General features: G+C 36.9%; 2 pseudogenes; both read right to left on the reverse strand.

Annotated features, from left to right (window-relative positions):
- Positions 1 to 417: 417 nt before the first annotated feature.
- On the reverse strand, positions 418 to 22,557 carry LOC140154880 (calmodulin-like; annotated as a pseudogene).
- LOC140154881 (calmodulin-like) lies at positions 11,002 to 22,464 on the reverse strand (annotated as a pseudogene).
- Positions 22,558 to 23,192: the final 635 nt, after the last annotated feature.

Here is a 23,192-nt window from a genome sequence, read left to right on the forward strand (position 1 = left end):
GAGACCATCCACGGAATCTCATCAAAAAGTCAGCCAATCAAGATCTCCAGGCTTGGTTAGGGAACAAACCAAAATATCGATGACCTCCTGGGCGAAAATACTCAATTACGTTTTTGTAAAATAAGCATCGGTCTGATGAAGAATATGTCAATATATATTTGTTTGTTTTTCTGCATCAAAATGTTGATTTAAAAAAAAACCCAAAAAAACACATTGTAAACCGTTATATACTAATAAAAACATTGCAATAATCAAGATTTTGACATGATTTGTATCAGTTTATTAACATTTATATTATGCAAACATTTTAAAAGCGTGTCATCATTCATGGTGTACCCGCGGGTACCGAAATTTCGCAAACTGGACCCAACTAACTCGGATAAAAAATAGCAAGTAATTGTTGTAATATTGTTTAAGGATTTGATTGATAGCCATACTGCACTAATTAATAAATAATCATAAGTGTTCTATGTAATAAACAGTGTGTTTACGTGTTTGGTGTTGCGTGAACTCGAAGCAGCTGATTTTGGCCTGGGTCATTTTAGTGAACATAACAATGTAATTTCCTTTCTTGGAAGAGGTACGCACTTTGACGTAAACTAGATCTTCTCCGACAACACTGACAGGTAGTAGTACATTGACTACATAAAATATTTCTGGTTTGAAATTTCCTTTCTTTGAAGGAAATGGACTGTAAGCACATTAGCTAGCCCAGAACAACACTATAAACTGTACTGAATTGTCTTTACATTTGCTTATATACCAAGCACGGGGAAATCCCATTATTTTAATAGCCAGTTGCTATTTCATAACACATGATGCAATCTTGGAAATTCCCAAGCCTTAATTATAACATTAACCTTTCTCATTACATCACTTCCTAGGGGTTTCCCCCAACATGATGTCACTTTCACTTTACAGTCTCAGGGGATTTGCCAACTATCCAAAGTTAGAAATTAGTCAATTTGTTGTTGATCAAGTTGGTGCCGAGGGGGAATTCCCAGACATGTCATCACTCATGAGTGACAACTTATAATTGTTCAGGGTCAAGTCGAAGGATTTCCCTTGGTGGAGCCATTGAATTACCGTTTAACCGGTAACTCCGCACGTGAAGCCACGTAGTTACCGGTTAAACTCTCCCCTGGTGAAGCCATTGAGTTACCGCTTAACAGTGGGGGCTACCGGTTAAAGCCCGGGGGTTAAAGGGCAGTGAAGGATAACTTAAGGTAGAGGTAGAGCCATGAGAATATTAAATGAGATGTCTCAACTTGCAGATAAATCTGCATGACTTTCCAGTTCTTACCAATAAATAAATAATTATATACATCGCATAAATGTTATTAATTTAAACCGAAAAATGGTGGTCATATTTGTCAAATGTTTGTAGTCTTCAGCCAGAAAAAACACAGACAAAATCATCGATGCTGATGCTTGCGTGGAATGTTGATTGTTGACAGTTTGGTCCAATGTACGTGTGTTTTATATGGTGTGTACTCTTGACGTACAAGGCTTCTTTATTTCGATGTCATCATTTTGACAAACTCTGCAAGAAACAAAGTACATTAAAATGAAATCAATGACAGAAAGAATTCAATAAACAAAAAGCAATGCTGACAATCAATTAGTCATTCAATTGGAGTTTAATATTAGACATGAGATGACACAGTTCCAGGTGAGCGAAAAATAGTATAGTGTTGAAATTAAACCTCTTCTATTATTTATCTACCACTACGTATGAATATCCACTAGCTCGTATATCATACATACATTAGTTATTATAGTAGGCCCGGATTTATCCCTTTCTGGCACTTTGAAAGCACGGCTTGTGCTGGTAAAAGCTGCCATCGTCTTAATATTGTGTAATAATTTGGGAAAGGTTTAGTTGGGAGGACATTTTTGGCAGGCAAACAAAAAGCAATATTTGGTAGGTCTAGTGAAAAGGCACACACCACCATTTTGGGGTACATGAAGCAAAATTGAAAGGACTTTTTGGCACATCTTAAACTGGAGGAGTGATTTTTGTGGCATACCGCAGGAGGCATAAAACATACTAACCTTCGTAGTTAACCTGACCGTCTCCATCAATATCAGCTTCTCTGATCATTTCATCGACCTCTTCATCCGTCAGTTTCTCACCCAAATTTGTCATCACGTGTCTCAGTTCGGCAGCACTGAAATCAACAATTATAGTTTATAATAATAAGCCATAAATAGCTTATTTATTGGTCGAGCTGTGAGTTTTGCTCATTTTAAAACCAATGTATTTTGTATTTGGGTAAGAAATCCATCTAATTTTGTCATTCTGTTCTAAATTGAAATTTGTTTGCAAGAAATCATTATAATAAAGCTGCAGCAAGCTGAAGTGTTGTCTGAAAATTTGACTTCATTCATATATACGTGAGGTTCATAAGTGCAGATTGTCCATTGAAATGTGTGTGATATTGACCATATAAAATAGAGGTTGCGATTTCACACTTGGACACCAACGGCGTATTTCCTCCCCATAGGGATTTTCATTCAAGATGTTTTAAAATGCAGTTAGCCTGGACCCTCAGCTATCATAATCTGCCTGCTGATTGCCATTAATCTGGTGGTGGGTACGTTCGTATCTAGGGGTTAATTAAAGGTCATCACAAAGGTCAAATTTCAAACTTGCTCAAATTTCTCTCACCTCAGGGTCGTTTGTTTTGGCCACACAGGGGTTAGAACTAATCTTGCTCCAAATAAAGAATAGTTTGCACTACCATTGGCCCTTTTGACCATGACCTATTTCGCGATGTTTGCATCCAACCCAAGATCATCAGATCACGCAGGGGTTACAACACACAGTTCAATGAAATAACAGCTAAACATTTACATTCGGTCATTTTTGCCAAGAACAGTGAAGAAGTAGAATAAATTGTCGCAGGAAGTTATTAGCGCCCCAAACACAACCAATCTAGAAGCAAAATTCAGTGCCACTTATCCAGGGCCTCTTCGTCAGACTTCCCTGCGGAGTATTCGAGAGGATAACCACCAAATAAGTAGAAGTTTCCTAGTAGCATCACATCCTAGATGGTGAGAACCATTCTTTATTTGATTTGTTCTTATATGACGAACAATTTGAGACCACTTTTCTTTTTAAGGTTAGCAACAACTTTACACTTAACAATTGTTGCGATTTGGTAGTTCACAGCATCTTGCGAATGGTAGTGAGCTTTGGCAAAAATTGCATTGCTCAATTCATAGCGAGCATGTAGAAGAATCTAAATATCACAGATATACTTTTGTAGGTCCTGTGGTTCTTGAGTCATGTTGTAAAAAGGGCTGAAACAACAACACTTTTGTAAAACGTAGATAACTCATTAGCAGTAATAAATTAAGCAAGTTTTCAAAGTATACGATTTGTAGAATGAACTTTTGCAAAAGATCAAAGTGTTATTTTTCAATAATATATTGATTTAGATAATGAAAATCGAATTTTCGGTTGCTTCGACCAACAATACCTTATCTACCCTTAATTGAAGCACTTTTAGTTTCATACGGTTTTACCCCTGTGTTGTCAACAAAAAATGCCCCCCCCCCCGACTTTGATGTGAAAGGCAATTCCCTAGACTTTAGGGGTAATTATAGGGACGGTTTATAGTAAACTTGTATACGTCAGTATGCTGAAATCACGACAAAACTGATGTTTGGTTTTTATCTCATAACATTTCGTATAGGTGGGTGTCTTACCTGATGAAACCATTGCCATCTTTGTCGAACACTCTGAAAGCTTCACGAATCTCTTCTTCTGTATCAGTGTCTTTCATTTTTCTTGCCATCATTGTGAGGAATTCTGGAAAGTCTATTTCACCATTTCCTGCGTATATCAAGAAAACAAAAACAAAAAAAAACCTTGATTCGTTCGCTATACTATATGCGCATGACATGTCCTGCACAAGTCATGGTATGCAGCTTAAACTCTTGAAATTACGTTAATAGCTTAATGACACCGAGTTGAAAAAGAAGCATGTCTTTAGATTTGCGGCTTAAACTCTTGAAATTACGGTAAAAGCTTGATTTCTCTCTACCCCATGATACTGAGTTGTAAAAGAAGCAATATTTTAGACTTACCATCAGCGTCTACTTCATTAATCATATCTTGCAATTCAGCCTCTGTTGGATTCTGTCCCAATGATCTCATGACTGTACCCAATTACTTTTGTTGTGATTGTACCATCCCCATCTTTGTCGAATAATGAGAAAGCTTCTTTGAATTCTGGATAACAATGAAATGATAATAAAGAACAACATATATTTAACATTTTTGTTGTTAGGGCCGGATTTACCATAGGGCCAGATGGGCCCGGGTCCAGTGCCCCCAAATTTTTGGGGCCCCAAAAATTGCCATGTGCAGTGTGCATCTTCCATTTTAGCCGAAAATTGAATTTTTTTCAAATGCTTCGCGCGCAATTGTCCTACTAAAATCTAAAAATTTTGCCACTTGAGTGCACATGCCTTCCTCGCGGTGCGTTTGGGGTCTCCAAAATTTGACCTGGCCCAGGGCTCCCTAAATGGTAAATCTGGTCCTGTGTACAGTACCGGTAGCGTGTGGATAAGGGAAGATCATGGGCGTACTAGGGCCACCGAGCAGGGGGAGGGGGACACAATCTTCAAATGGTCCAAATGTTTCCTTAGGCAACAAAATGTTGTAGATCGTGCATGCTATTCTTTTTCCTTGATTGCTATTAGAAGACGAAGAATGTGAGACTATTTCCATCAAAATCGGAGAAAATTTTCGACTTGTTTGCTCATAACTTAGAAACAATAAGTCGAATATATGTCAAACTATATATTTTCTGAAGGATAACTCCGGGGGGCACTCAACTTTAGAAGTGCGGTGCCTACCGGCGTCGTGAAGAAGGGGCATATCGGGTACAAAGCGTTATTTTAAAAAAGGGGGTCATTGTGTACAAACAAAATAAAAAAGGGGGTGATTGGGTATAATATTTTGAAAAAAGGGGGTCATTAGATATAAGATTTCAAAAGAAGGGTCATCGGGTAGAAAATTTTGAAAAAAATGAGCAAAATTTAGAAAATTTTGGCATAATTTTGAAAAAATTAAGCACAATTTGAAAGTTTCGGCATTATTTTTTGGCATTTTGATGATGCTATTCTAGAAAATCTAGAAAAAATGGGGTCATTGGGTAGCCGCAACCAAAAAAAAAGGGGTCACTGGGTAGCCACAACTAAAAAAGGGGGTCATCGGGTATGACTTTTAAAAAGGGGGGTCATCGGGTATAGTCGACTTCAAAAGAGGGGGCTTATTGACAGGCACATACCGTCACTTCCTAAGTTGAGTGCCCCCCCCCCCGGGGATGAGATAACTCCACAGGTAGAGGAATAATTTGGAATTCGAGCAAGTTTAAAATTATTGGATTCTAATGGCTAAGCTAAACGTTGGCTAACGCACGTTATCCACGAAGAGAGTATAGATGCCATTATTATGACGTGTATTACCTTGGGCTCAATTGTGACGACTGCAAAATGGATTTGGCAAATACTGCAACATATTAAATCACAGATTCTGTGTTGAGAATCTCTGATTAAATAATGAAATTAAAAAACAAACACACATTTGTACAGTACAATTAGGGGCTGTGCAATAATGTGTACCTCGTGGTGGTGAATTCGCAAAGTGGTATGCCAAATATCGCTTGCCCCCCCCCCCCCCCTGACCGTGCCAAAAAATCGTTGCCCCTCCCCTTTTGACGTGCCAACCCCCCTCCCCTTTACTGACGTGACAAAAAATCTTTGCCCCTCCTCTTTACACACTAAGATTTTTGGGAACCCGAATTTAAAACCTTAAATTGTCTTATCATATAATGCGAGCGCAGCGAACAGGAAATTTTGCATATTTGAATGTGTTCCTAATGATTTCCTACACCTTTTTAGGGCGTAATATAGAAACGGTGCCCAAAATATATGTGCCAACAATCGCTTGCCCCCTCCCTTTCGACCTGCCAAAAAATGTTCCCCCCCCCTTTGGCCTGCCAAAAATGTTCCCCCCCCTCCTTTATAATTCACCACCCCGGGGTACACATAATTCGTCGCTGTTTTGGCATATTTTTGCAGTATGCAGTTTTGAGAAAATCGCATTTATAGTTTTTCAAATTTTTGAAGACCCACTGGAGACCACCAAAGTAACAAATGTTTATTATTATCAAAGAATATAATCAATAATATAGTTGTCTTTGTTCTCAAGATAATACAAACTTTTTATTCATTCACTAATTAGAAGTAATTAATCTACAAACATATGCACAATTGACAACCTATGTATTAATATATGATACGCCATGTGATACGACAGTATGCCAAAACAGCAGGCAACTGTAGTTACACGGTGGTCTACGGCGACGTATCATGATACGACTATGATACGACCATGGTACGACTGTGTGCCAAAACACAGAATAAAAAACATGTCGTATCATACTAATTAGTGCCATATCTCATTAACTAATTACATTTAGGTCTCAAAACTTTGTGAATTATAGAGTTTCATTCATAGATTTTGAAACTTTATATAACTCATTTTGCCCAAAAATCGTCATACGACAGTATGCCAAAACAGCGACGAATTATTGCACCACCCCTTATATTCTCATTTATCTCACCTGCAATTTGTTCTTCTGTCAATTGATCAGCCTGTGTTTAACAAACAAACACAAATATATACATCATTGATAACATGCTCAAACATTGATCGGATAAGGGATCGGATAGCAACGTTTGCACAGTATATTTTGCATTAAGCATTTTGTGAAATTAAATAATTTAATATCAGTGTCAGCGGCAGTTTATTAAATTTATAACTGTGATACCACCTTTTATTTCAAAATGGCTGCCATATTGTATGCTATGAAATACCGGTAGTTTACACCGTTCATATTCCTAAAAATGTGTACCCATCACTAGATTTGGATAAAATGATTCCCACTACCATACTCATATTTGTAATATAGTAATTTATTGTTTATATCATTGTGACATGAACAATAAAGGCAACTGCTGATTTGTAAATGACAGTAATTTTCAATATTTTTAGAAAGCTTGAGTTTGAAACACCTTGAAAAACATTACTAAACTTGGCTTAATAATAGGCCTATACTTCATAATTAAAATTTTAGGAATATGAATGGTTTAAACTATTTCATAGCATACTTCTGATACAGTATATGAAGGAATAACAATATGGCAGCCATATTTGAAATAAATGGTGGATGCTACTTGTGCATGCCCGCAAATTTCAGGAAAAACTAAGTTTGAGAAAGTGCAAAAAAATGCCTTAAAAATGGCCGCCGCTACCATGGCAACCGGTGATGACGCGACCTTGAAAATAGTTCGAAACAATTTCTTTTGTTGATATATAAAAGTTGACCAATCGCATCTTTTCCAAAATTTATTTTTTATTTATTTATCTTTACTTTAGAATATCACTTTTGAGTATTGTCTTCCCCGGGTTGTCTTCCCCTTATGGGTTTTACAATCACTCCCCATACATGCCCTTCATGTACTAGGTAAATCATTATGGATGGATACCTCACAGAATATCAGTGTAGGGTGTGCCGTCGGGCATGTGCATCTGATAGACCTATATAATTTCTTGTTAAAAACACTTACCATGATGTTTGAGTGATTAGATCCCGATCCGAACTTGCCCGAAAATGTGATGTACACCTACATGTACTGCATGTGATGTGAATAACCCAAAAGTATTTTGCACTCTGCAATGTTTACACCCCAAGCGAACCTCTTCCGAGCTATGAAATGGCGATAATGCAGTACGCTACACGGGTCATAAACCAGAGTCCACTTTAAAAGTTCCGGTATGATAGACGTAAATAATGATCTTTTTATGTTCATCATACATCATATCGACCTGAGGTATCTATCTATAAATATACGTCTAGCCCTCTTCTTTTGTTCCATTATCTATTGTATTTCTTTTGTTCAAAGTCTGGTCAACTGTCGATTATATCAAGTAATGTGGACAGGTCAAGATAATGTGGACAGGTCAAGATAATGTGGACAGGTCAAGATAATGTGGACAGGTCAAGATAATGTGGACAGGTCAAGATAATGTGGACAGGTCAAGATAATCTGGACAGGTCAAGATAATCTTGGCCAGGTTAATAAATTTTGAACAAGAGAAGTACATGTTCATATTTAGAAACACTGGCCACATTATTTGTTTTTTTTGGACATTTCAACAAACTTAAAATGCATCAAATTACATTATGAAGTGATCAAACTAGAGAGGGCTCTAATTTTGACTTTTACATATTTTACACGATCAGCATAAATTATTATGCAAGTTTACGCATATTATATTTAAATGAAGATGGTTTTAACCATACTTGTGTGTATTGAATGACACCAAGAACACCTCTATTGAATAATGCAAATTAGTTTGTATTATGTCTCTTAAAGCCTGTATAATTAGGTCGGGGATATGTCAATCTATCTTTGTCCCGGGCCTTTGCCCCCCCCTTTCCCAACTAACGCAAAGTCCGACAAAGTAGGTAAAAAAACAGAGCCATGAGGTCTTACAAATTAAGTTTTTTAAGGATATTTTGCACCTAAAATGTAGTACATTACAGGCCACAAAGACTAGATGTAGAAAAACTAGGAAGTAACTGCAACAATCAGTTTTTTTATGGAGATTGTCAACAATAGCTACAATATGATGCTTGCTAAACGTTCGGCTTCAGTTTTTAACCGTTTCCGACGTACCAAATCTGTATTCGCTATTGGACTTATTGCTTTCATCCCTCGGATCCTGGGAACCTTGGAGCTAGCAGCCGTTTCACCATGGAAGTCCATATGCCTCTGTTTGTGACCATACTCCTTGCATTGTAGATTGATGTAATCCCAAGTTCTTGGCAGCTGCTTTTTATGTTGTCAAGCCAGCGCTTTGGGGGTCTACCTCTAGGCCTGTGTCCAGGTATTCTACCTTCAAGGGCATGTTTAGGGTATCTGTCCTTTGGCATCCGTACGATGTGTCCAAAGTACTCAGTGATGTTTGGCTTTGATTTTGTCTAGTATTGTGACCTGGCTGCTTGTTGCCTCTCTTATTGATGTGTTCCATAGCCTGTCTCATCTGACGACTCCCATTATCCATCTTGAACAAGACATCTCGAACACCAACAATCTCTTCTCGTCTCTTTTCTTGAGCGTCCAAGCTTCTGCCCCATATGTTGCTATTGACAAGATTAGCACCTGGTAGAGTTCCATTTTTGTGTCAATACTAATTTCTTTTGACTTCCATATTGTGGTTAACTTCCGCATGCTTCCCATTGTCAGTCCAATCCTCCGTTTGATGTCTTCCGTACTGATTGAATTATCTGTGATAACTCCTTCCAGGTAGGTGAAGGTTTGGACTTGCTTCAGTTTGTCACTTTCTAAGAAGATGGTTATTGGGTGGCTGAGTTTGTTGATGATCTGTAACCATTCGCTATAACCAAGCTAAATTATCTAAACAACCAATAAATTGCATTTTCATCAAATAACTTTTATGTTGTAGCTTAGATTTTTGAATATGTAAGAGAAAGTGTTTTTTTTTCGTGGTATATTACCATGTTTATAAAAAAACCATGAAAACAAAATTATTGATGTTATTCTTTTGTTTTTCATGTGAAATGAAGATGCTGCTGCTCGGTGCGTGCATAGAAAACGTTCAACATGTTCAACGGTTTTAGTGACGTCACATGGTGTTTTTGTTCGCAGATGTAAACAGACTAGAATCGCACCTGACGGGAGCATTTACACGTTGAAGATAATAGACCGTTTTACTGACGAAAATGTACTAGGGCACCGTAGCGCCCTGCACAAAAACATATTATCTACTTCATTGAATCAAAAGAAAATCATATATGGATACCAGACCCTCCCGACCACAGAAAGTGAATTATTGCTTAAGCGTTCCATTTACCCCAATTTACCCTATTATTTGAGGCAATAATATGAAAAACTGGACCATCCCACGAACCATTTACCCCACTCTAGTTTGCCACATATTTGTCTAGAGCTTTTTTCGTTTAAATGTATATTCAAGAAAGAGATTTCATAGAAAACTTTTCATAGTATTAGATAGGCCCACATATTATAGGCCTTATGGTGTCTCGCCTCAAGTTGAGAGTGCCCCCATGTTGGATTTTGCAGTGGCAGATTCGAATCAGTGCATTTACGCGGTTACGTCGCCAGCGTAGGGACACATTGTCCTTCTTCCTTGTGTGTATATATACGCCACACGGGATTAGTTAAAGGGGCATTTCGTGATCCACAGCCTCATATCCCCCCACTTTTTTCAAAAAAAGTTGAGATTTTTAATATCACTGGAAACCTCTGGCTACATAATGTTTATGTACAAAATATTTCTTGCAGATTAATTTGTTTTGCAAAGATATCGTGAATTTGAATTTCGTTCTGGTGCACCAGAACGAAATTACAACGTATTCGCTACTTGCACGGTTCCGCCATTATGCACTATGTGCGGGGAGAGCCTCGAACTGGCAGCATACATGAAAGGAAGAATTATGTAACCTTACACAGAACGTTATGACTAGTTCAATTCCCATTCATGTATGCTGCCAGTTCGAGGCTCTCCCCGCACATAGTGCATAATGGCGGAACCGTGCAAGTAGCGAATGGAGCAGTGTAATACACATAATCATGCATAACTCGCAAATGCAAAATCGGAATCAACTGAAATTTTGGGAATAAGCTTTTTTCGTGGATATGTACTGACAAATGTCATAAAAAGAGGATGCTAGGATCACGAAATCCTCCTTTAATGCGCGCGATTCGAATCTGCCACTGAGGAATCCAACATGGTGTTACTTTCAACTTTCAAGACGAGACCGACTATAATAGCGTATCTTGTAAACCGTAAATGATTCAAGCATTACGTTATACGCAAAAACATGGATTATTCTGTCACTCTTGATCTGCAACACCAGCCACTGTAATAAACACTTAACATTAAAAAACGGCTTTTATTGACTGTTATCATGCACTTTTATATTACTACAATGAAATAAATAAACACAATTATTCTGCCAAGAATAATTTCCCATCATATAGTAAATTCTAAAATGATTCACCCCGAAATCTGTATGCACCCATTAGTTCTTAACGAGTATTACACATTATATTTGAAATCACGTGGTTCTAATCAAATTCAAACGAGATCACGATATCCGCATAAGCTCGACCGGATTTCATTTTACGTAAGTTAAAAACATTCTTTAATTTAAAGATCCGGTTTTAAACGAGTCAAGTGAACTTCAAAGGTGAGAATCTTTGAAAGCATTATAGATAACCATTCGACGTTAAAGCCAATAATTTAATAATAATTACCAGAGCTTTTGTGATTTTGTAAGCAAATTATATTACTTGCAATCTTTTGAGGCATGAAGTTCTACTCTTTTAATGTTTCTCTCAGGTTTTCTCCTCTCATTAATACTAAATATCCGTTTTGGCTTCAATTACTGTTGTCGAACACTAAGAATATAATGAAAAAATAACGTTTAATCCCTAGAAATACAAAAATGAAAAACGCTAGATGGAACTCCGCACATGAAGCCATGGATTCAACACTAACACGGTAATCTGCACGTGAAGCCACGGAGTTACCAATTAAACGGTAACCACACTGGTGGAGCCATTGAATTACCGTTTAACATGTAACTCCGCACTTTAGGCCACGGAGTTACCAGTTAACCGGTAACCACACTGGTGGAGCCATTGAATTACCGTTTAACATGTAACTCCGCACGTGAGGCCACGGAGTTACCAATTAAACGGTAACCACACTGGTGGAGTCATTGAATTACCGTTTAACGTGTAACTCCGCACGTGAGGCCACGGAGTTACCGGTTAAACTCCCCACTGGTGAAGCCATTATTTTGAGTTTTCTCTCAACAGTGGGGGTTACCGGTTAAAGGGCAGTGACAGATATCTCCAAACGTAGAGCCACGAGTTACCGATAGTTTCATGGTAGGATATTAAATGGGATGTCTCAACTTGTAGATATCCACATGACTTTCCAGTTCTTACCAATAAATAAATAATTACATCGCATAAATGTTTATTCAAACCGAAAATGGTGGTCTCAAATTTTTCAAATGTTTGTGGTCATATTTGTCAAATGTTTGTAGTCTTCAGCCAGAAAAAACACAGGCAAAATCATCGATGCTGATGTTTGCATGGAATGTTGATTGTTGACAGTTTGGTCCAATGTACGTGTGTTTTATATGGTGTGTACTCTTGACGTACAAGGCTTCTTTATTTCGATGTCATCATTTTGACAAACTCTGCAAGAAACAAAGTACATTAAAATGAATCAGTGACGGAAAGAAGTGAATAAACTTAAACGAATTACATAGGCTTAGGAAACGGGGGGGCTTGGGGGCTCAGCCCCTCAATAATTTTGGTGCAGGGGTTGGAATACATTTCAGCCCCCCCTCAATAATCAAAGGTGAAGTTAAATTGGTGTGTGTGACCTATATTTTGCAAAATTTTCTTACTCTCCTCCAGGATGGCCCACCAAATTTTTTTCAAGTTTCAGCCCCCCAATGTTGAAAAGGAGGGGGGGGGGGGAATTTTTGGAAGGTCTAGGGAAAAGGCCATTTTGGGGCAGTTTTAAATACTAATATACCCATTCAACAGACGGAAAAGTGTTAAAACAAACAAAAGGGAAAGGACTTTTTGGCACACATCGAAAGGCGAAGGAAGGATGTGTGGTTGTCATACCGCAGGAGGCATAAAACATACTAACCTTCGTAGTTAACCTGGCCGTCTCCATCAATATCAGCTTCTCTGATCATTTCATCGACCTCTTCATCCGTCAGTTTCTCACCCAAATTGGTCATCACGTGTCTCAGTTCAGCAGCACTGAAATCAACAATTGTAGTTTATAATAATAAGCCATAAATAGCTTACTTACATTTGTATTGGTCGAGCTATGAGTTTTAAAATCCAATATTTTTAAGACATTTTAAATGCATTTTGTATTTGGGTAAAAAATCTCTAATTTTATCATTATTATGGTATATATTGACATTTGTTTGCAAGAAATCATTATAAGAAAGCTGTAGCGATGTCTGAAAATTTGACTTCATTCGTATACGTGAGGTTCATACGACATCATTCAAGAACTCACCCCGATTTGACTGACACGAGCGTGAAAAAAATATTTGAGGGTGAAAATAACAATAAAACATAATGCTTATAGGTCATTTCTGGGGTAAAATTGTCTGTAGTTTCTAATTTTACCACTTAAAACCTTGTATCTAGTATAGTTTTTGAGAAAAATATTGATTTTGGGTCATTTTTGTCCGAAAAACACCGTGGCAAAATTTTGGAGCCTTCATTTAGAATCACTGATTATACCCATTTAACCTTTAATGATGATCCATTTATCACTTTTATTCATTAATTTGGGGTAGTAATTTTCAGTCAAAACCATTATTTTTCATATTTATCATTTATTTTTCTTGTAATGAATAAATTTGATCAGAAGGTACTACAAAGAAGATTTACCCCTCATTCTATTCAGCATTTAATAAGCTAAATGCTGATAATAATTTTGTATTTATTATTGTTTATAAATATTCAGAAAAATCACAAAATGTAACCCCTACCCCTTAATTTTCAAAGGCGTGAAAAAAATACATGCGTTCGTTAAAAAAATCCAAGCTTTTTTAATAATCAACCTATGGACTTGATGTGCCTAAGATACTTGGCTATAACAAGTTTGAGTTATTGGTGCTCACTTCTATATCAAAAAAGCCTGGATTTTTTTAACAATCTGATATGCCCATTTTAGAGCCCTGGACACACTTTTTCGTATAGGAAATTGCCATAGGAATTTTGGATTTTGAAAACGAAAGCACTGTAGGTATTTTTGACTTCAGATTCAGATTCTGCACAAAATTTCACTATAGAAAAAGTGTATTTTATTGTTTTAGCAATAACTTTACTTTTTGGCAAATTTGTCAGTCAAACCGGGGCGCGGGGTGACATTTCGAACCTTGTCATACGTGCAGATTGTCCAATGAAATGTGTGTGATATTGGTCGTTTAAAAAAAAGAGGTTGCGATTTCTCATTTTGGACACGAACGGCGTATATAAAACGCGCAGTGGACGTTGAAATTGAGAAATTGTACGGCGGTCACGCGGTTTATTCGACGTGACTACCCCCCCCCCCCCACACACACACACAAAACATGTTTTGGCCGCACGGGGGTTAGAAACTCAACTTGCCCCAAATAAAGAATAGTTTGCACTATCATTGCCCCTATTGGCCATGACCTATTTTGCGATGTTCCTAGGTTGCACAACACCCTAGATGGTGAAAACTATTCTTTATTTGAATTGCTATTATATGACGAACAATTTGTTTTTAAATTGGACACTTATCGTTTCAGACCACTGTGTGGTCAACAAATAATCGACACCACCCCCACTGACATGAAAGGCACTTCCCTTGAGGGATTAATATAGGTAATAGGTTCCAGAGAGAAGAGCAGGGAAGCCCCAGCAAAGAAAGTTACAAAACCAAGACAGAAAAAGAGCGAAAGAAAAGAAATAGTGGGAACAAGCAAAAACAGAGCAAGCAAGTAAGAAAGATACCCTGGGAAAGATAAAAATAATATAGTTCGAAGAAAGAAGCAAAGAACACAGAATAAAGAAAACCGAAAGTAAGAAAGAAAAGACATATGAGGAAGTGAAAAAAGGAAGAATAAAGAAATTTTAAATTTCCAATGAATGAAAGACAAGGAATGGAAAAATAAAAGAGGTATGAAAACCAAGTGAAATGAAGCGAAAGTTGCTTTGTGCAAAATGGTATCGTATACTATTTTGTCCATTCAAAGAAAGATGTACATCAAAGCTGTCCACTTTCTGCACTATTGTTTATATTATCTATTGAAGTTTTGGCCTGTAAAATAAGATATTAAGAAATGGTATAAAACTTCCGGGGATTCTCTGGCAAGAACAGTCTTGTGTTTTAACTATTAGTTATTTTATTATTTTACTTATTAGTTATTTTGACAGAGTAATATAACATAATAACATCAGAAATTCAAACTTGCAATTTAATTACGTTTAACAAATATTTTCAAATAAAAATTCCCGAATTGTTTTTGTCGGCCGAAGGGGGGGGGGGGGCACAGGGGAAGCAATTTTTGGCACACCTTTACGGGTCACCTTTTGAATAACACGCTCTAAAACGGCTTAGAAAAATACTACAGAAAATTTCATGCTCAGGAAGCTCGCATCTAGACAATTTAAAAGTTTACACAAATTTGGCATGTGTAAAGAGGGAACGTGCAATTTTTTTTTTCAGGCCGAGAGGGGGGAAGCAATTTTTGGCATGCCGAGAGAGAGGAAGCAATTTTTGGCACGCCGTTTGGGAATTTATCCACCCCGGCTCATAATTATTGTACAGCTCCAAAATGATGGCGAATCAAGAACTTCATAATTGTAGTGCAATATGGTCTGTTTTGTAATGTTTGTAATATAGGTAATCAAGTTTGGGAATTTTTGAGGAAATCAGAAAGCGTACTTGTGTCACAAGTTGTCTTGATATGCCGGCTTTATTTATTCATCCACAACGACAGTAGGGCAATATGCTATGTCCAGTTTAATATACCTCGTTTTGTGTAATTAGGCATACCTTTAAATATACAACCCAAAATTTTCAACATTTCAGGATTACGTTTCTGGCAGGGAGGGAGAAGGTCAGCCGTGAAACGAAATTAGTTACGTCACATGACGTCATCGATCTTTTGGTTTGTTCCCTTACCTGATGAAACCATTACCATCTTTGTCGAACACTCTGAAAGCTTCACGAATCTCTTCTTCTGAATCAGTTTCTTTCATTTTTCTTGCCATCATTGTGAGGAATTCTGGAAAGTCTATTGTACCATTTCCTGTGTATATAAAAAAAAAATCGACATTTGATTCGTTTGCTATATAATATGCGCATGAAAATTCCTGCCACGCGGCTTAAACTCTTTAACTTACGGTAATAGCTTAATGAGAGCGAGTTAAAAAAAAAAGAAGCCTTTAGACTTGCGGCTTAAACTCTTGTAATTACAGTAAAAGATTGAGGATACTGAAGTGAAAAAAATTTAAGCAAGCCTTTAGACTTACCGTCGGCGTCTACTTCATTAATCATATCTTGCAATTCAGCCTCTGTTGGATTCTGTCCCAATGATCTCATGACTGTACCCAATTCTTTTGTTGTGATTTGCACCATCCCCATCTTTGTCGAATAGTGAGAAAGCTTCTTTGAATTCTGTAAAACAATGAAAATTATATATTAAAAAAATGTGATTATTTAATAATTGGTGTGTGTGGTTGGGCTAGATCATGGACGTAGTAAGGCCACCGAGCAGGTGGATGGGACAAAATTTCCAAATCGCCCTGCTACTCAAATGTCTTTACCAGGATATAAACACCTCAAAAGAAATAAGTCCCCCTCTGAACATGTCGTCATAACATCGTAAGGTTGAATTTTGTACCAACAAAACTAACTTTGAAATAATTATATGACTGTTTACTAAGTGCTGTGTAAAAATTAGAGATTTCCATGACTTCAGGGCTGAATGAGCCTAAATTGAAGGCAAAATGGAAATCTCTCTTTTCAAACAGCACTTAGTAAACAGTCATATAATTATTTCAAAGTTAGTTTTGTTGGTACAAAACGAAACCTTACGATGTTATGACGACATGTTCAGAGGGGGACTTATTTCTTTTGAGGTGTTTATATTATATGCGCGTAGCCTAATGAAAATGCACATTACAACTTATGATCAATTTTGTCCTGGTATTTCGAGCTGGAGGAAAACTGAAGTAGTCCTATACTGTATATACAGATTAGCCGAAATGAATGGGGGAACTTGCCAGCTACAAAGCAAACAATAACGGATCAACCTGGGTAAACAAACAAACAAACAAACACACAAACAAACAATAAAGTTCAAATTTTGATAACATGGTGAACGATGCCGGATTTGGTTAAATAATGAGATTAAAAAAACCAGACATTTGTAGGCACTACAGTACAAATAATATTCTAATAATATTCTATCTCACCTGCAACTTGTTCTTCTGTTAGTTGATCAGCCTGTGTTTGACAAAAAAATACAACATTTCAATTATTGGTTTTTACCATCTTGAAATATAGGCCTATATATAGGTTAAGATATTTTTAAAGAAAAACTGAAAATGTGATACGTGCACACTGCACATGGGCATTTAAACGCCGGGGTTAAATTTTAACATGCAGCAATATCTTCTATGCAAATAAGCGTAGTTTTAAATCTTAAATGGCAATATTTGCCGACATGTTTGGTATACATGGACCCATCCCATTTTGAAATGCCTCGACATGTAGTCGGGGATGTACTATTGAAGAGGTGACCCACCGTTGGATCAACTTTATATGAAGAGCTCAACCGTGTAAAATAATAATAACAAGAAATGTCCTTAAAAAAGACAACGCAGTGATTAAATGAAAAGCTATGAAACATGCTGGATTTGCCTCGGTTCTGGAGTCCACTACGGATTTTAGGTTGGATCAACTTTATGTGAATAGCTCAACTGTGTAAAAACTACCCACAACAGTTTGCAGTGTGTATGTGCTCATCCTATATTGCATTCCACGATTGGGTTTATTATCAAAAGTCAACAGAAAATTTTAAGTAGGGTACCTGCAGGTAATATGGGACCATTAAGGACGTTTAGCTTATGTGCATAAAAACTATAGAAGATATGCCCAAAAGAGATTGTTATGATGAACAACCTGTCCTTTAAGATTAATAAAACAGGCAATGTTATCTTGTTTTTATGTTTGTTTGGACGCTATGACGTCAAAATGACGTCATCGTCAAGTGTCCCATATTACCTGCATGTGCAGGTAATATGGGACACTGTGTTATCTCTATGGTGAAAATCAAAAAGTTCAGAAAATCACTCTTTTGTTCTAAAAACATTTTTGTTACATGATTTTGAATGTTAAATGCAAATTTCTACAAGAAAATTCAATTTTCTAAATAGTTTTGCTTTTCGCATTGACAATGCACACAATTTCCTATGTGTCCCATATTACCTGCACCCATTCAGTTGAAAATCAGAGAAAATAATCATTTATAAAAGGAAAGTGCCACTTGTCAGTGGAATTTTACCTGCTGATAAGCTTAACCCATCACCTAAAGATCCTAAAAAATGACAAATGCCACCTCAGTACCAGAGTTTTTGGATACACAATCATAAAATGTGACGTCATTGATTTTATATCAGGCCAAAAAAAACGACATAATTTTTTGGGCAATTTCACTCTTTTTGGCATTGATTTCCAAGAGTTTGATACACAGACTCCAAAACTGCATTTCTAGAAGCACAATTGATGTCTCTAAACACTTAACAAATCAACTTAAAGTGTTTACCTTCTCTAAGCTAGTTTTTGTTAAAATGAAAACAGGTGTCCCATATTACCTGCTGTCCCATATTACCTGCACCTACCCTACTAGTAATTTGGCGACCTTTGTTTCAATATGAAATAGTTGCAGGTGATAATGTGATCGAAGGTCGTGTACAATGACGTTGAATGCGCTTAATTCTTCCCGCAATTAAATTATTTTGTTATTCTACCAAACAAGTATCCCAATATAGACTTGCTATAAGTCCTCAGGCTTTGACTAAAATCGATCCATTTTTCTATCACTTTGAACATCTTTATCTCAATGTTCGATGGTGGGAAATTAGACTTGAGAAAGAAAATTAACCTAGCTTTTGAATTGGATGAATTTGAATTTTTTCCACGCTTCGCGCGTTTTTGTTCAATATTAACTATTTTAGGTCGAGCTGGTTATGTATTTGTTCGCATTTGTTCGTGAAAAGATGCGATTCACCCTAAGCACTGCATAGGCACATCTCCGATAAAGTGTTCAAACTGCCAAATCTGTCCAGGAAATGTCTCAAGTCATAATCATATTCAGACTTGTTTCGTCAGAAAAAAAATGACTTTTATTAATTTAACTTAGGATTTAACATGCCTAGAAAGTATAAAACAATAAAGCTAACCGGGTTTTTTTTGTTTGTTTTATTTTTTTAATTTTGACCATCTTCTCCAAAGATATTTGAAATTTGGGCGAAAGTCAGGCTTTTTTATGATTTTATTAAAAATTGAGCATTTTTTGACCATTTTTGGTGCAAATTTCTCACAGTTGGTCAAAATTCCAAAAAACAACAACAAAAAACCGGATGCATATTTTATCTAGTTTTTAAAAATTAATAAAAAAAAAACATTTGGCACAATAATTTTTTGTTACGTTGAACGAAAAGAAGTGGGCCAAAAAGCCGTTATGAGCATTTTGGCCCAAATTTGACCTCACAGATCAAGTCTTTGCCATTCTAAATATGCATTTCAGGCAGGCCTATACTTTTATTATACATTAGACCAACAATTTAGCAGTTATAAGGCCAACAATTTAGCAGTTAACTTATAAGGCCCAAAAGATTCCATAATTCCAGGGTTAAGGGACCGTTCACAAACGTTTGTTAGGGGGGCCTGATGCAAAAAAAAATCATCGCATACATTTTCGGGGCCCCCTTTTAAGATCTCAAAAATTTCAGGGCCCCTCTTTTTGATATGAAAATTATGGGTCAACCCCATAGAAAGGCATATAAACTCAATTTTCCCCAGGAAAATTTTTGGGCATTTTTTCAGCCCCCCAGGAGGGTCAAAAATTTTAAGGCCCTCCCCTTTTGCATCAGGCCCCCCCTAACAAGTGTTTGTGAACGGTACCTAAGACCAACCTTAAGCGTTTTCGTACTGTTTTCCTAAGCCAGAGCGTTTTATTTAAAATGTGCCCCATGTGAGCAAAAAGCAAAAAATTGCTCCCCCCCTCTTGGCAGGGGTAGTAGCGCGAGCACAAAAAATCAAGGGGTCCAATTTAATTTTTCTGGACCCTGCAAAACCAACATTTATGGGGTCCAATGAGAATTTAAGTCCTGAGTCAATCGGTCCAAAATTCTTAACTTTGGTACTTGTCACCACAGATATTGGATCACATATTCAAATATTCCAGTGAAATATTAGTGTCGTTGGCCTGTGGCAATTCGGAAGATTCGCCGATCTTTTTAATTTTTTAAATTTTTAATCGACGATTCTTGTACTGATTTACGCCTCCGTGCATCATAAAATTAAGGAGTCCATACAGTTTCTATCGGACCCTTTGGTCACTCTTAACTTGTGATTTAAGAAGTCAAAAATGGTCAATATCAAAAAAATAAGGAGTCCCTGGACGCGCAGATTCCTTATATATGCGACCCCGGCTTGTCAAAAATTGCCACCCCCCCCTTTTGGCTCAGGCCAAAAATGTCTTGCTCCCCTCCCCATTTTACCCTTCCACCAGGGCTCATAATTATTGCACAGCCTCTAGTATTAAAACGGTAATTGCCCTGACTTCAAGTTCGATGTCGTTATGAAATTGAAATCCTGTACTGGTAGCTACTGATATCCTGGATATACTTTGTTTGTTGACATGGTAACCAATGAAGGTCAATCACATTTCCTGTATCATTTAACATTGGCCACCCTGAACATAGCATCAAACTGAAAAATATGTGCAGGGTGTCCCTGAAAGAACTGTATTGTCGGAAACTTAATCGTTTGGGTATTTAAACGCCACAACTATTAAAACATGACTAAATAATTGGTGTGGTTCAGGAATAAATCAGGTATCAAATACTAATTGACCACACCGTTCGTGAAATATAAGAATTTTACGAAACTTCCTCATTTTCAAACCTTCAATATCATTACCAATCGATGATCTTGATCTGTATTCGGAGCGCTAATCAATGCGCATGAGGCGTCTTTGTCATTGGTAGATTTGACTCCGTGGAACGTGCTGAAAATGAGCTAGTTAAAATTCTTTTATTTCACGGGGCGTTCAATTGGCAAAATTAAAAAAGTATATGATAGCTGATCTATATTCCTCAAACACATCGGTTAAAGTTATGTTTAGTTTATGCGTTAAAATACATGACAATTCAGTTCCCGACGATACAGTTCAGGGACACCTGTAAATAGCCCGGATAAATAGACAGAATATCGGACCTACTTTTAATACAATTAGGCCTACGTTTGTTTTATGCTAAATGATTTGTTTGAGTAGGCCTTTTACCGAAAGAAATTAAACGGGGAATTTAATCGCGATCGAATACCAAGTATTCCAATATCTGTGATTTCAGTCTTTCCGAAGTTGAGCTTTGGCCCTGTCACAAGGCCGTTTATATTTCATCTGCAGGCTTTTTCTCATAGCTTTTTCTTTTCTATTTATCTTTTTTTTCCTTGTCACTCAAGAAAACATAATACGCCTACAGTATGCAGTACAGGATGTTTCAACATGGTGTCACTGAAATTTGGGTAGTGTTTTTATTGAGGCACCCTGTATTATAATATGTCACTGTTAACCCTTTCAGTCTACCATCATTTGTCATTAAATGTTTTTTATTTCTTTCTGAAGTCAAACATGTGTCAAGTAGCATTTTTATGTGAAAATCCAGGCCTACTGGATACATCTCAAAATGTTACAATTATTTATTTTAAAAAATCGACAAGAAGAAAATGGATATCACCACAATGCGACATTTTGGTCGTTACCGTATCTTCGACAAGAAAGAGAAAGAGATCTGTTTATTTTAAATATTTTTGTTTGGATTGTAATATTTTTTGATGACCCCACACAAAATAACGCAAAAAAACAACGCAAAAAACATTAACAGACTGAACAAAAACACACCGAAATAAACCAAAAAATAAAATTAAATTAAATAAACAGCGTACATATTTAGGGCCGAAATCTAGTAAATTTTGCATATTAAAATATAATGTGATTCAAACAATGGGTGATTACAATCACCATTCATACCATATTGTATTTTAATACAATAAAAAACAATAAAGTTAAAAAAATCTTTATAAATACAAAGACAGTAATGTGTATGACCTTGTCTATTGCAGATACATGTTAGTGTTACGTAACTCTACGGTCATAAAATCACGATGGGTGACTGTACAAAAAATCAGTGTAGGTCTATACATAGGCCTAGATTTAAAATCTATGGTCTATATTATAAGGCCTATAAATGTACGCTCGCGCTCGGGCATGTCATGATCTGAGTGATAGGCCTATATAATTTTCTTGTTAAAAACACTTACCATGATGTTTGAGTGATTAGATCCCGATCCGAACTTGCCCGAAAATGTGATGTACGCCCCGGGTGTACGCCTACTTCATGTGATGTGAATAACCCAAAAGTATTCTGCACTCTGCAATATGTTTACACCCCAAGCGAACCTCTGCCGAGCTATGAAATGGCGATAAAAATGTTTGTTGTGTGAACTATTTGCAGCTTGGAGCAGTACACAATACTTATCAACACACAGGATACATTTAATAATAAGAATCTTTGAGCTTGCTGCATAAAGGAGGAGTCACAGGTCATCCGTAAAAGTTTCAGTCAATCATCAACAGGTTGTTGAAACAATCTCAACTCTATGGCTAAGTTCTTTGACTAGACTGTTTCATTACAGCGCAGTTTGGACAGAGTTTCTTTGTTGGACTACGATAAAATCACAGGTCCAATCTCAATGGTCCCTCCCACAAAGGAAGTCAATACATAATACATTGTAGGCTATACATATTCCATTTTTCCCCTTTATAAATTTCATTGTAGGGGCCTACTAGTAGGGGACCGGGAGCAAGCGAAAATCCGTAGATTTTCGATGATTAGAAGATGCCACCTATCTAGATATGTTCTACACATGTCTAAGAACAGGAAAATCTTTGTTGCCAATTTTGGAGATGCTGCAGAGGGCGGCCATCTTGGATTTCAAAATGGCCGCCATTTTCACTATATTTTGCCTTATATCTCAGCTATTGAGCAACATACAAGGTTCAAAATGGTGGCAATACCCATGTTTGTGATACCAAGGATTCCATAAAAGCCATTAACTTAGTTGTAAGTAGTTTAGTTTGGCGGCCATCTTGAATTTCAAAATGGCCGACATGTTAAACATACTTTCACCTATATCTCGGCTTGTGAGTAACATAGAAGGCTAAAAATGGTGGCAATACCCATGTTTG

Source organism: Amphiura filiformis, chromosome 6 (genome assembly GCF_039555335.1).
Source record: "Amphiura filiformis chromosome 6, Afil_fr2py, whole genome shotgun sequence".
NCBI classification, from domain to species: domain Eukaryota; kingdom Metazoa; phylum Echinodermata; class Ophiuroidea; order Amphilepidida; family Amphiuridae; genus Amphiura; species Amphiura filiformis.